Source organism: Symphalangus syndactylus, chromosome 4, assembly GCF_028878055.3.
Source record: "Symphalangus syndactylus isolate Jambi chromosome 4, NHGRI_mSymSyn1-v2.1_pri, whole genome shotgun sequence".
NCBI lineage: Eukaryota > Metazoa > Chordata > Mammalia > Primates > Hylobatidae > Symphalangus > Symphalangus syndactylus.
This window is the reverse complement of record NC_072426.2, coordinates 4,523,855-4,539,157: the sequence shown is the minus strand read 5'-3', so window position 1 is coordinate 4,539,157 and position 15,303 is coordinate 4,523,855.

Below are 15,303 nucleotides of genomic sequence, written 5' to 3'. Positions count from 1 at the left end.
ATTGCAGTTTCTACAGAAAGAGTGTTTCAGAAAGGCTCAATCAAAAGTAAGGTTCAACTCTGTTAGTTGAATGCACAGAACAGAAAGAAGTTTCATGCAATGCTTCTGTGTAGTTTATATTTGAACATATTCTTTTTTCCACTATTACCCACTTGGCGCTACGAATGTCCAATTGCATTTTCTACAGACAGAGTGTTTCAAAACTGCTCAATCAAAAGTATGGTTTAACTCTGTTAGCTGAATGCTCAGATCAGAAAGAAGTTTCACAGAATGCTTCTGTGTAGTTTATATTTGAATATATTCCTTTTTCCACTACTACTCTCTTAGCGCTCCAATTGTCCAGTTGCATTTTCTACAGAAAGAGTGTTCAGATCTGCTCAATCAAAAGTATGGTTTAACTCTGTTAGCTGAATGCACAGATCAGAAAGAAGTTTCACAGAATGATTCTGTGTAGTTTATATTTGGAGACATTCCTTTTTCCACTATTACCCTCTTAGCGCTCCGAATCTCCACTTGCATTTTCTACAGAAAGAGTGTTTCAGAACGGCTCAATCAAAACTAAGGTTCAAGTCTTTTAGTTGAACAAACAGTACAGAAAGAAGTTTCACACAATTCTTCTGTGTAGTTATTATTTGTAGACATTCTTTTTCCCAATATAGGCCTCTTAGCGCTCAGAATGTCCAATTGCAGTTTCTACAGAAAGAGTGTTTCAGATCGGCTCAATCAAAAGTAAGGTTCAACTCTGTTAGTTGAATGCACAGAACAGAAAGAAGTTTCATACAATGCTTCTGTGTAGTTTATATTTGAACATATTCTTTTTTCCACTATTACCCACTTAGTGCTACGAATGTCCAGTTGCATTTTCTACAGACAGAGTGTTTCAAAACTGCTCAATCAAAAGTATGGTTTAACTCTGTTAGCTGAATGCTCAGATCAGAAAGAAGTTTCACAGAATGCTTCTGTGTAGTTTATATTTGAATATATTCCTTTTTCCACTACTACGCTCTTAGCGCTCCAAATGTCCATTTGCATTTTCTACAGAAAGAATGTTCAGATCTGCTCAATCAAAAGTATGGTTTAACTCTGTTAGCTGAATGCACAGATCAGAAAGAAGTTTCACCGAATGATTCTGTGTAGTTTATATTTGAAGACATTCCTTTTTCCACTATTACCCTCTTAGCGCTCCGAATCTCCACTTGCATTTTCTACAAAAAGAGTGTTTCATAACTGCTCAATCAAAAATATATTTTATCTCTGTTAACTGAATTTACAGATCAGAAATAAGTTTCACAGAATGCATCTGTGTAGTTTTTATTTGAAGATATTCTTTTTCCCAATGTAGGCCTCTTAGCGCTTAGCATGTCCAATTGCAGTTTCTACAGAAAGAGTGTTTCAGAACGGCTCAATCAAAAGTAAGGTTCAACACTGTTAGTTGAATGCACAGAACAGAAAGAATTTTCACAGAATGCTACTGTGTAGTTTATATTTGAATATATTCCTTTTTCCAATATTACCCTCTTAGCGCTCCGAATGTCCACTTGCATTTTCTACAGAAAGAGTGTTCGGAACTGCGCAATCAAAAGTATGGTTTAACTCTGTTAGCTTAATGAACATATCAGAAATAAGTTTCACACAATGCTTCTGTGTAGTTTTTATTTGAAGATATTATTTTTCCCAATATAGGCCTCTTAGCACTCAGAATATCCAATTGCAGTTTCTACAGAAAGAGTGTTTCAGAAAGGCTCAATCAAAAGTAAGGTTCAACTCTGTTAGTTGAATGCACAGAACAGAAAGAAGTTTCATACAATGCTTCTGTGTAGTTTATATTTGAACATATTCTTTTTTCCACTATTACCCACTTAGCGCTACGAATGTCCAGTTGCATTTTCTACAGACAGAGTGTTTCAAAACTGCTCAATCAAATGTATGGATTAACTCTGTTAGCTGAATGCTCAGATCAGAAAGAAGTTTCACAGAATGCTTCTGTGTAGTTTATATTTGAATATATTCCTTTTTCCACTACTACTCTCTTAGCGCTCCAAATGTCCTGTTGCATTTTCTACAGAAAGAGAGTTCAGATCTGCTCAATCAAAAGTATGGTTTAACTCTGTTAGCTGAATGCACAGATCAGAAAGAAGTTTCACAGAATGATTCTGTGTAGTTTATATTTGGAGACATTCCTTTTTCCACTATTACGCTCTTAGCGCTCCGAATCTCCACTTGCATTTTCTACAGAAAGAGTGTTTCAGAACGACTCAATCAAAACTAAGGTTCAACTCGTTTAGTTGAACAAACAGAACAGAAAGAAGTTTCACACAATTCTTCTGTGTATTTTTTATTTGTAGACATTCTTTTTCCCAATATAGGCCTCTTAGCGCTCAGAATGTCCAATTGCAGTTTCTACAGAAAGAGTGTTTCAGAACGGCTCAATCAAAAGTAAGGTTCAACTCTGTTAGTTGAATGCACAGAACACAAAGAAGTTTCATACAATGCTTCTGTGTAGTTCATATTTGAACATATTCTTTTTTCCAATATTACCCACTTAGCGCTACGAATATCCAGTTGCATTTTCTACAGACAGAGTGTTTCAAAACTGCTCAATCAAAAGTATGGTTTAACTCTGTTAGCTGAATGCTCAGATCAGAAAGAAGTTTCACAGAATGCTTCTGTGTAGTTTATATTTGAATATATTCCTTTTTCCACTACTACGCTCTTAGCGCTCAAAATGTCCAGTTGCATTTTCTACAGAAAGAGTGTTCAGATCTGCTCAATCAAAAGTATGGTTTAACTCTGTTAGCTGAATGCACAGATCAGAAAGAAGTTTCACCGAATGATTCTGTGTAGTTTATATTTGAAGACATTCCTTTTTCCACTATTACCCTCTTAGCGCTCCGAATCTCCACTTGCATTTTCTACAAAAAGAGTGTTTCATAACTGCTCAATCAAAAATATGTTTTATCTCTGTTAACTGAATTTACAGATCAGAAATAAGTTTCACAGAATGCATCTGTGTAGTTTTTATTTGAAGATATTCTTTTTCCCAATGTAGGCCTCTTAGCGCTTAGCATGTCCAATTGCAGTTTCTACAGAAAGAGTGTTTCTGAACGGCTCAATCAAACGTAAGGTTCAACACTGTTAGTTGAATGCACAGAACAGAAAGAATTTTCACAGAATGCTACTGTGTAGTTTATATTTGAATATATTCCTTTTTCCAATATTACCCTCTTAGCGCTCCGAATGTCCACTTGCATTTTCTACAGAAAGAGTGTTCGGAACTGCGCAATCAAAAGTATGGTTTAACTCTGTTAGCTTAATGAACATATCAGAAATAAGTTTCACACAATGCTTCTGTGTAGTTTTTATTTGAAGATATTATTTTTCCCAATATAGGCCTCTTAGCGCTCAGAATGTCCAATTGCAGTTTCTACAGAAAGAGTGTTTCAGAAAGGCTCAATCAAAAGTAAGGTTCAACTCTGTTAGTTGAATGCACAGAACAGAAAGAAGTTTCATACAATGCTTCTGTGTAGTTTATATTTGAACATATTCTTTTTTCCACTATTACCCACTTAGCGCTACGAATGTCCAGTTGCATTTTCTACAGACAGAGTGTTTCAAAACTGCTCAATCAAATGTATGGTTTAACTCTGTTAGCTGAATGCTCAGATCAGAAAGAAGTTTCACAGAATGCTTCTGTGTAGTTTATATTTGAATATATTCCTTTTTGCACTACTAATCTCTTAGCGCTCCAAATGTCCAGTTGCATTTTCTACAGAAAGAGAGTTCAGATCTGCTCAATCAAAAGTATGGTTTAACTCTGTTAGCTGAATGCACAGATCAGAAAGAAGTTTCACAGAATGATTCTGTGTAGTTTATATTTGGAGACATTCCTTTTTCCACTATTACCCTCTTAGCGCTCCGAATCTCCACTTGCATTTTCTACAGAAAGAGTGTTTCAGAATGGCTCAATCAAAACTAAGGTTCAACTCTTTTAGTTGAACAAACAGAACAGAAAGAAGTTTCACACAATGCTTCTGTGTAGTTTTTATTTGTAGACATTCTTTTTCCCAATATAGGCCTCTTAGCGCTCAGAATGTCCAATTGCAGTTTCTACAGAAAGAGTGTTTCAGAAAGGCTCAATCAAAAGCAAGGTTCAACTCTGTTAGTTGAATGCACAGAACAGAAAGAAGTTTCATACAATGCTTCTGTGTAGTTTATATTTGAACATATTCTTTTTTCCAATATTACCCACTTAGCGCTACGAATATCCAGTTGCATTTTCTACAGACAGAGTGTTTCAAAACTGCTCAATCAAAAGTATGGTTTAATTCTGTTAGCTGAATGCTCAGATCAGAAAGAAGTTTCACAGAATGCTTCTGTGTACTTTATATTTGAATATATTCCTTTTTCCACTACTACGCTCTTAGCGCTCCAAATGTCCAGTTGCATTTTCTACAGAAAGAGTGTTCAGATCTGCTCAATCAAAAGTATGGTTTAACTCTGTTAGCTGAATGCACAGATCAGAAAGAAGTTTCACCGAATGATTCTGTGTAGTTTATATTTGAAGACATTCCTTTTTCCACTATTACCCTCTTAGCGCTCCGAATCTCCACTTGCATTTTCTACAAAAAGAGTGTTTCATAACTGCTCAATCAAAAATATGTTTTATCTCTGTTAACTGAATTTACAGATCAGAAATAAGTTTCACAGAATGCATCTGTGTAGTTTTTATTTGAAGATATTCTTTTTCCCAATGTAGGCCTCTTAGCGCTTAGCATGTCCAATTGCAGTTTCTACAGAAAGAGTGTTTCAGAACGGCTCAATCAAAAGTAAGGTTCAACTCTGTTAGTTGAATGCACAGAACAGAAAGTATTTTCACAGAATGCTACTGTGTAGTTTATATTTGAATATATTCCTTTTTCCGCTATTACCCTCTTAGCGCTCCGAATGTCCACTTGCATTTTCTACAAAAAGAGTGTTCAGAACTGCGCAATCAAAAGTATGGTTTAACTCTGTTAGCTTAATGAACATATCAGAAATAAGTTTCACACAATGCTTCTGTGTAGTTTTTATTTGAAGATATTATTTTTCCCAATATAGGCCTCTTAGCGGTCAGAATGTCCAATTGCAGTTTCTACAGAAAGAGTGTTTCAGAAAGGCACAATCAAAAGTAAGGTTCAACTCTGTTAGTTGAACAAACAGAACAGAAAGAAGTTTCACAAAATTCTTCTGTGTAGTTTTTATTTGTAGACATTCTTTTTCCCAATATAGGCCTCTTAGCGCTCAGAATGTCCAATTGCAGTTTCTACAGAAAGAGTGTTTCAGAACGGCTCAATCAAAAGTAAGGTTCAACTCTGTTAGTTGAATGCAAAGAACAGAAAGAAGTTTCATACAATGCTTCTGTGTAGTTTATATTTGAACATATTCTTTTTTCCACTATTAACCACTTATCGCTACGAATGTCCAGTTGCATTTTCTACAGACAGAGTGTTTCAAAACTGCTCAATCAAAAGTATGGTTTAAATCTGTTAGCTGAATGCTCAGATCAGAAAGAAGTTTCACAGAATGTTTCTGTGTAGTTTATATTTGAATATATTCCTTTTTCCACTACTACTCTCTTAGCGCTCCAAATGTCCAGTTGAATTTTCTACAGAAAGAGTGTTCAGATCTGCTCAATCAAATGTATGGTTTAACTCTGTTAGCTGAATGCACAGATCAGAAAGAAGTTTCACAGAATGATTCTGTGTAGTTTATATTTGGAGACATTCCTTTTTCCACTATTACCCTCTTAGCGCTCCGAATCTCCACTTGCATTTTCTACAGAAAGAGTGTTTCAGAACGGCTCAATCAAAACTAAGGTTCAACTCTTTTAGTTGAACAAACAGAACAGAAAGAAGTTTCACACAATTCTTCTGTGTAGTTTTTATTTGTAGACATTCTTTTTCCCAATATAGGCCTCTTAGCATTCAGAATGTCCAACTGCAGTTTCTACAGAAAGAGTGTTTCAGAACGGCTCAATCAAAAGTAAGGTTCAACTCTGTTAGTTGAATGCACAGAACAGAAAGAAGTTTCATACAATGCTTCTGTGTAGTTTATATTTGAACATATTCTTTTTTCCACTATTACCCACTTAGCGCTACGAATGTCCAGTTGCATTTTCTACAGACAGAGTGCTTCAAAACTGCTCAATCAAAAGTATGGTTTAACTCTGTTAGCTGAATGCTCAGATCAGAAAGAAGTTTCACAGAATGCTTCTGTGTAGTTTATATTTGAATATATTCCTTTTTCCACTACTACTCTCTTAGCGCTCCAAATGTCCAGTTGCATTTTCTACAGAAAGAGTGTTCAGATCTGCTCAATCAAAAGTATGGTTTAACTCTGTTAGCTGAATGCACAGATCAGAAAGAAGTTTCACAGAATGATTCTGTGTAGTTTATATTTGGAGACATTCCTTTTTCCACTATTACCCTCTTAGCGCTCCGAATCTCCACTTGCATTTTCTACAAAAAGAGTGTTTCATAACTGCTCAATCAAAAATATGTTTTATCTCTCTTAACTGAATTTACAGATCAGAAATAAGTTTCACAGAATGCATCTGTGTAGTTTTTATTTGAAGATATTCTTTTTCCCAATGTAGGCCTCTTAGCGCTTAGCATGTCCAATTGCAGTTTCTACAGAAAGAGTGTTTCAGAACGGCTCATTGAAAAGTAAGGTTCAACTCTGTTAGTTGAATGCACAGAACAGAAAGAATTTTCACAGAATGCTACTGTGTAGTTTATATTTGAATATATTCCTTTTTCCACTATTACCCTCTTAGCGCTCCGAATGTCCACTTGCATTTTCTACAGAAAGAGTGTTCAGAACTGCGCAATCAAAAGTATGGTTTAACTCTGTTAGCTTAATGAACATATCAGAAATAAGTTTCACACAATGCTTCTGTGTAGTTTTTATTTGAAGATATTATTTTTCCCAATATAGGCCTCTTAGCGCTCAGAATGTCCAATTGCAGTTTCTACACAAAGAGTGTTTCAGAAAGGCTCAATCAAAAGTAAGGTTCAACTCTGTTAGTTGAATGCACAGAACAGAAAGAAGTTTCATACAATGCTTCTGTGTAGTTTATATTTGAACATATTCTTTTTTCCACTATTACCCACTTAGCGCTACGAATGTCCAGTTGCATTTTCTACAGACAGAGTGTTTCAAAACTGCTCAATCAAAAGTATGGTTTAACACTGTTAGCTGAATGCTCAGATCAGAAAGAAGTTTCACAGAATGCTTCTGTGTAGTTTCTATTTGAATATATTCCTTTTTCCACTACTACTCTCTTAGCGCTCCAAATGTCCAGTTGCATTTTCTACAGAAAGAGTGTTCAGATCTGCTCTATCAAAAGTATGGTTTAACTCTGTTAGCTGAATGCACAGATCAGAAAGAAGTTTCACAGAATGATTCTGTGTAGTTTATATTTGGAGACATTCCTTTTTCCACTATTACGCTCTTAGCGCTCCGAATCTCCACTTGCATTTTCTACAGAAAGAGTGTTTCAGAACGACTCAATCAAAACTAAGGTTCAACTCGTTTAGTTGAACAAACAGAACAGAAAGAAGTTTCACACAATTCTTCTGTGTATTTTTTATTTGTAGACATTCTTTTTCCCAATATAGGCCTCTTAGCGCTCAGAATGTCCAATTGCAGTTTCTACAGAAAGAGTGTTTCAGAACGGCTCAATCAAAAGTAAGGTTCAACTCTGTTAGTTGAATGCACAGAACACAAAGAAGTTTCATACAATGCTTCTGTGTAGTTCATATTTGAACATATTCTTTTTTCCAATATTACCCACTTAGCGCTACGAATATCCAGTTGCATTTTCTACAGACAGAGTGTTTCAAAACTGCTCAATCAAAAGTATGGTTTAACTCTGTTAGCTGAATGCTCAGATCAGAAAGAAGTTTCACAGAATGCTTCTGTGTAGTTTATATTTGAATATATTCCTTTTTCCACTACTACGCTCTTAGCGCTCAAAATGTCCAGTTGCATTTTCTACAGAAAGAGTGTTCAGATCTGCTCAATCAAAAGTATGGTTTAACTCTGTTAGCTGAATGCACAGATCAGAAAGAAGTTTCACCGAATGATTCTGTGTAGTTTATATTTGAAGACATTCCTTTTTCCACTATTACCCTCTTAGCGCTCCGAATCTCCACTTGCATTTTCTACAAAAAGAGTGTTTCATAACTGCTCAATCAAAAATATGTTTTATCTCTGTTAACTGAATTTACAGATCAGAAATAAGTTTCACAGAATGCATCTGTGTAGTTTTTATTTGAAGATATTCTTTTTCCCAATGTAGGCCTCTTAGCGCTTAGCATGTCCAATTGCAGTTTCTACAGAAAGAGTGTTTCTGAACGGCTCAATCAAACGTAAGGTTCAACACTGTTAGTTGAATGCACAGAACAGAAAGAATTTTCACAGAATGCTACTGTGTAGTTTATATTTGAATATATTCCTTTTTCCAATATTACCCTCTTAGCGCTCCGAATGTCCACTTGCATTTTCTACAGAAAGAGTGTTCGGAACTGCGCAATCAAAAGTATGGTTTAACTCTGTTAGCTTAATGAACATATCAGAAATAAGTTTCACACAATGCTTCTGTGTAGTTTTTATTTGAAGATATTATTTTTCCCAATATAGGCCTCTTAGCGCTCAGAATGTCCAATTGCAGTTTCTACAGAAAGAGTGTTTCAGAAAGGCTCAATCAAAAGTAAGGTTCAACTCTGTTAGTTGAATGCACAGAACAGAAAGAAGTTTCATACAATGCTTCTGTGTAGTTTATATTTGAACATATTCTTTTTTCCACTATTACCCACTTAGCGCTACGAATGTCCAGTTGCATTTTCTACAGACAGAGTGTTTCAAAACTGCTCAATCAAATGTATGGTTTAACTCTGTTAGCTGAATGCTCAGATCAGAAAGAAGTTTCACAGAATGCTTCTGTGTAGTTTATATTTGAATATATTCCTTTTTGCACTACTAATCTCTTAGCGCTCCAAATGTCCAGTTGCATTTTCTACAGAAAGAGAGTTCAGATCTGCTCAATCAAAAGTATGGTTTAACTCTGTTAGCTGAATGCACAGATCAGAAAGAAGTTTCACAGAATGATTCTGTGTAGTTTATATTTGGAGACATTCCTTTTTCCACTATTACCCTCTTAGCGCTCCGAATCTCCACTTGCATTTTCTACAGAAAGAGTGTTTCAGAATGGCTCAATCAAAACTAAGGTTCAACTCTTTTAGTTGAACAAACAGAACAGAAAGAAGTTTCACACAATGCTTCTGTGTAGTTTTTATTTGTAGACATTCTTTTTCCCAATATAGGCCTCTTAGCGCTCAGAATGTCCAATTGCAGTTTCTACAGAAAGAGTGTTTCAGAAAGGCTCAATCAAAAGCAAGGTTCAACTCTGTTAGTTGAATGCACAGAACAGAAAGAAGTTTCATACAATGCTTCTGTGTAGTTTATATTTGAACATATTCTTTTTTCCAATATTACCCACTTAGCGCTACGAATATCCAGTTGCATTTTCTACAGACAGAGTGTTTCAAAACTGCTCAATCAAAAGTATGGTTTAATTCTGTTAGCTGAATGCTCAGATCAGAAAGAAGTTTCACAGAATGCTTCTGTGTAGTTTATATTTGAATATATTCCTTTTTCCACTACTACGCTCTTAGCGCTCCAAATGTCCAGTTGCATTTTCTACAGAAAGAGTGTTCAGATCTGCTCAATCAAAAGTATGGTTTAACTCTGTTAGCTGAATGCACAGATCAGAAAGAAGTTTCACCGAATGATTCTGTGTAGTTTATATTTGAAGACATTCCTTTTTCCACTATTACCCTCTTAGCGCTCCGAATCTCCACTTGCATTTTCTACAAAAAGAGTGTTTCATAACTGCTCAATCAAAAATATGTTTTATCTCTGTTAACTGAATTTACAGATCAGAAATAAGTTTCACAGAATGCATCTGTGTAGTTTTTATTTGAAGATATTCTTTTTCCCAATGTAGGCCTCTTAGCGCTTAGCATGTCCAATTGCAGTTTCTACAGAAAGAGTGTTTCAGAACGGCTCAATCAAAAGTAAGGTTCAACTCTGTTAGTTGAATGCACAGAACAGAAAGTATTTTCACAGAATGCTACTGTGTAGTTTATATTTGAATATATTCCTTTTTCCGCTATTACCCTCTTAGCGCTCCGAATGTCCACTTGCATTTTCTACAAAAAGAGTGTTCAGAACTGCGCAATCAAAAGTATGGTTTAACTCTGTTAGCTTAATGAACATATCAGAAATAAGTTTCACACAATGCTTCTGTGTAGTTTTTATTTGAAGATATTATTTTTCCCAATATAGGCCTCTTAGCGGTCAGAATGTCCAATTGCAGTTTCTACAGAAAGAGTGTTTCAGAAAGGCACAATCAAAAGTAAGGTTCAACTCTGTTAGTTGAACAAACAGAACAGAAAGAAGTTTCACAAAATTCTTCTGTGTAGTTTTTATTTGTAGACATTCTTTTTCCCAATATAGGCCTCTTAGCGCTCAGAATGTCCAATTGCAGTTTCTACAGAAAGAGTGTTTCAGAACGGCTCAATCAAAAGTAAGGTTCAACTCTGTTAGTTGAATGCAAAGAACAGAAAGAAGTTTCATACAATGCTTCTGTGTAGTTTATATTTGAACATATTCTTTTTTCCACTATTAACCACTTATCGCTACGAATGTCCAGTTGCATTTTCTACAGACAGAGTGTTTCAAAACTGCTCAATCAAAAGTATGGTTTAAATCTGTTAGCTGAATGCTCAGATCAGAAAGAAGTTTCACAGAATGTTTCTGTGTAGTTTATATTTGAATATATTCCTTTTTCCACTACTACTCTCTTAGCGCTCCAAATGTCCAGTTGAATTTTCTACAGAAAGAGTGTTCAGATCTGCTCAATCAAATGTATGGTTTAACTCTGTTAGCTGAATGCACAGATCAGAAAGAAGTTTCACAGAATGATTCTGTGTAGTTTATATTTGGAGACATTCCTTTTTCCACTATTACCCTCTTAGCGCTCCGAATCTCCACTTGCATTTTCTACAGAAAGAGTGTTTCAGAACGGCTCAATCAAAACTAAGGTTCAACTCTTTTAGTTGAACAAACAGAACAGAAAGAAGTTTCACACAATTCTTCTGTGTAGTTTTTATTTGTAGACATTCTTTTTCCCAATATAGGCCTCTTAGCATTCAGAATGTCCAACTGCAGTTTCTACAGAAAGAGTGTTTCAGAACGGCTCAATCAAAAGTAAGGTTCAACTCTGTTAGTTGAATGCACAGAACAGAAAGAAGTTTCATACAATGCTTCTGTGTAGTTTATATTTGAACATATTCTTTTTTCCACTATTACCCACTTAGCGCTACGAATGTCCAGTTGCATTTTCTACAGACAGAGTGCTTCAAAACTGCTCAATCAAAAGTATGGTTTAACTCTGTTAGCTGAATGCTCAGATCAGAAAGAAGTTTCACAGAATGCTTCTGTGTAGTTTATATTTGAATATATTCCTTTTTCCACTACTACTCTCTTAGCGCTCCAAATGTCCAGTTGCATTTTCTACAGAAAGAGTGTTCAGATCTGCTCAATCAAAAGTATGGTTTAACTCTGTTAGCTGAATGCACAGATCAGAAAGAAGTTTCACAGAATGATTCTGTGTAGTTTATATTTGGAGACATTCCTTTTTCCACTATTACCCTCTTAGCGCTCCGAATCTCCACTTGCATTTTCTACAAAAAGAGTGTTTCATAACTGCTCAATCAAAAATATGTTTTATCTCTCTTAACTGAATTTACAGATCAGAAATAAGTTTCACAGAATGCATCTGTGTAGTTTTTATTTGAAGATATTCTTTTTCCCAATGTAGGCCTCTTAGCGCTTAGCATGTCCAATTGCAGTTTCTACAGAAAGAGTGTTTCAGAACGGCTCATTGAAAAGTAAGGTTCAACTCTGTTAGTTGAATGCACAGAACAGAAAGAATTTTCACAGAATGCTACTGTGTAGTTTATATTTGAATATATTCCTTTTTCCACTATTACCCTCTTAGCGCTCCGAATGTCCACTTGCATTTTCTACAGAAAGAGTGTTCAGAACTGCGCAATCAAAAGTATGGTTTAACTCTGTTAGCTTAATGAACATATCAGAAATAAGTTTCACACAATGCTTCTGTGTAGTTTTTATTTGAAGATATTATTTTTCCCAATATAGGCCTCTTAGCGCTCAGAATGTCCAATTGCAGTTTCTACACAAAGAGTGTTTCAGAAAGGCTCAATCAAAAGTAAGGTTCAACTCTGTTAGTTGAATGCACAGAACAGAAAGAAGTTTCATACAATGCTTCTGTGTAGTTTATATTTGAACATATTCTTTTTTCCACTATTACCCACTTAGCGCTACGAATGTCCAGTTGCATTTTCTACAGACAGAGTGTTTCAAAACTGCTCAATCAAAAGTATGGTTTAACACTGTTAGCTGAATGCTCAGATCAGAAAGAAGTTTCACAGAATGCTTCTGTGTAGTTTCTATTTGAATATATTCCTTTTTCCACTACTACTCTCTTAGCGCTCCAAATGTCCAGTTGCATTTTCTACAGAAAGAGTGTTCAGATCTGCTCAATCAAAAGTATGGTTTAACTCTGTTAGCTGAATGCACAGATCAGAAAGTAGTTTCACAGAATGATTCTGTGTAGTTTATATTTGAAGACATTCCTTTTTCCACTATTACCCTCTTAGCGCTCCGAATCTCCACTTGCATTTTCTACAAAAAGAGTGTTTCATAACTGCTCAATCAAAAATATGTTTTATCTCTGTTAACTGAATTTACAGATCAGAAATAAGTTTCACAGAATGCATCTGTGTAGTTTTTATTTGAAGATATTCTTTTTCCCAATGTAGGCCTCTTAGCGCTTAGCATGTCCAATTGCAGTTTCTACAGAAAGAGTGTTTCAGAACATCTCAATCAAAAGTAAGGTTCAACTCTGTTAGTTGAATGCACAGAACAGAAAGAATTTTCACAGAATGCTACTGTGTAGTTTATATTTGAACATATTCCTTTTTCCACTATTACCCTCTTAGCGCTCCGAATGTCCACTTGCATTTTCTACAGAAAGAGTGTTCAGAACTGCGCAATCAAAAGTATGGTTTAACTCTGTTAGCTTAATGAACGTATCAGAAATAAGTTTCACACAATGCTTCTGTGTAGTTTTTATTTGAAGATATTATTTTTCCCAATATAGGCATCTTAGCGCTCAGAATGTCCAATTGCAGTTTCTACAGAAAGAGTGTTTCAGAAAGGCTCAATCAAAAGTAAGGTTCAACTCTGTTAGTTGAACAAACAGAACAGAAAGAAGTTTCACACAATTCTTCTGTGTAGTTTTTATTTGTAGACATTCTTTTTCCCAATATAGGCCTCTTAGCGCTCAGAATGTCCAATTGCAGTTTCTACAGAAAGAGTGTTTCAGAACGGCTCAATCAAAAGTAAGGTTCAACACTGTTAGTTGAATGCACAGAACAGAAAGAAGTTTCATACAATGCTTCTGTGTAGTTTATATTTGAACATATTCTTTTTTCCACTATTAACCACTTAGCGCTACGAATGTCCAGTTGCATTTTCTACAGACAGAGTGTTTCAAAACTGCTCAATCAAAAGTATGGTTTAATTCTGTTAGCTGAATGCTCAGATCAGAAAGAAGTTTCACAGAATGTTTCTGTGTAGTTTATATTTGAATATATTCCTTTTTCCACTACTACTCTCTTAGCGCTCCAAATGTCCAGTTGAATTTTCTACAGAAAGAGTGTTAAGATCTGCTCAATCAAATGTATGGTTTAACTCTGTTAGCTGAATGCACAGATCAGAAAGAAGTTTCACAGAATGATTCTGTGTAGTTTATATTTGGAGACATTCCTTTTTCCACTATTACCCTCTTAGCGCTCCGAATCTCCACTTGCATTTTCTACAGAAAGAGTGTTTCAGAACGGCTCAATCAAAACTAAGGTTCAACTCTTTTAGTTGAACAAACAGAACAGAAAGAAGTTTCACACAATTCTTCTGTGTAGTTTTTATTTGTAGATATTCTTTTTCCCAATATAGGCCTCTTAGCATTCAGAATGTCCAATTGCAGTTTCTACAGAAAGAGTGTTTCAGAACGGCTCAATCAAAAGTAAGGTTCAACTCTGTTAGTTGAATGCACAGAACAGAAAGAAGTTTCATACAATGCTTCTGTGTAGTTTATATTTGAACATATTCTTTTTTCCACTATTACCCACTTAGCGCTACGAATGTCCAGTTGCATTTTCTACAGAGTGCTTCAAAACTGCTCAATCAAAAGTATGGTTTAACTCTGTTAGCTGAATGCTCAGATCAGAAAGAAGTTTCACAGAATGCTTCTGTGTAGTTTATATTTGAATATATTCCTTTTTCCACTACTACGCTCTTAGCGCTCCAAATGTCCAGTTGCATTTTCTACAGAAAGAGTGTTCAGATCTGCTCAATCAAAAGTATGGTTTAACTCTGTTAGCTGAATGCACAGATCAGAAAGAAGTTTCACCGAATGATTCTGTGTAGTTTATATTTGAAGACATTCCTTTTTCCACTATTACCCCCTTAGCGCTCCGAATCTCCACTTGCATTTTCTACAAAAAGAGTGTTTCATAACTGCTCAATCAAAAATATGTTTTATCTCTGTTAACTGAATTTACAGATCAGAAATAAGTTTCACAGAATGCATCTGTGTAGTTTTTATTTGAAGATATTCTTTTTCCCAATGTAGGCCTCTTAGCGCTTAGCATGTCCAATTGCAGTTTCTACAGAAAGAGTGTTTCAGAACGGCTCAATCAAAAGTAAGGTTCAACTCTGTTAGTTGAATGCACAGAACAGAAAGAATTTTCACAGAATGCTACTGTGTAGTTTATATTTGAATATATTCCTTTTTCCACTATTACCCTCTTAGCGCTCCGAATGTCCACTTGCATTTTCTACAGAAAGAGTGTTCAGAACTGCGCAATCAAAAGTATGGTTTAACTCTGTTAGCTTAATGAACATATCAGAAATAAGTTTCACACAATGCTTCTGTGTAGTTTTTATTTGAAGATATTATTTTTCCCAATATAGGCCTCTTAGCGCTCAGAATGTCCAATTGCAGTTTCTACAGAAAGAGTGTTTCAGAAAGGCTCAATCAAAATTAAGGTTCAACTCTGTTAGTTGAATGCACAGAACAGAAAGAAGTTTCATACAATGCTTCTGTGTAGT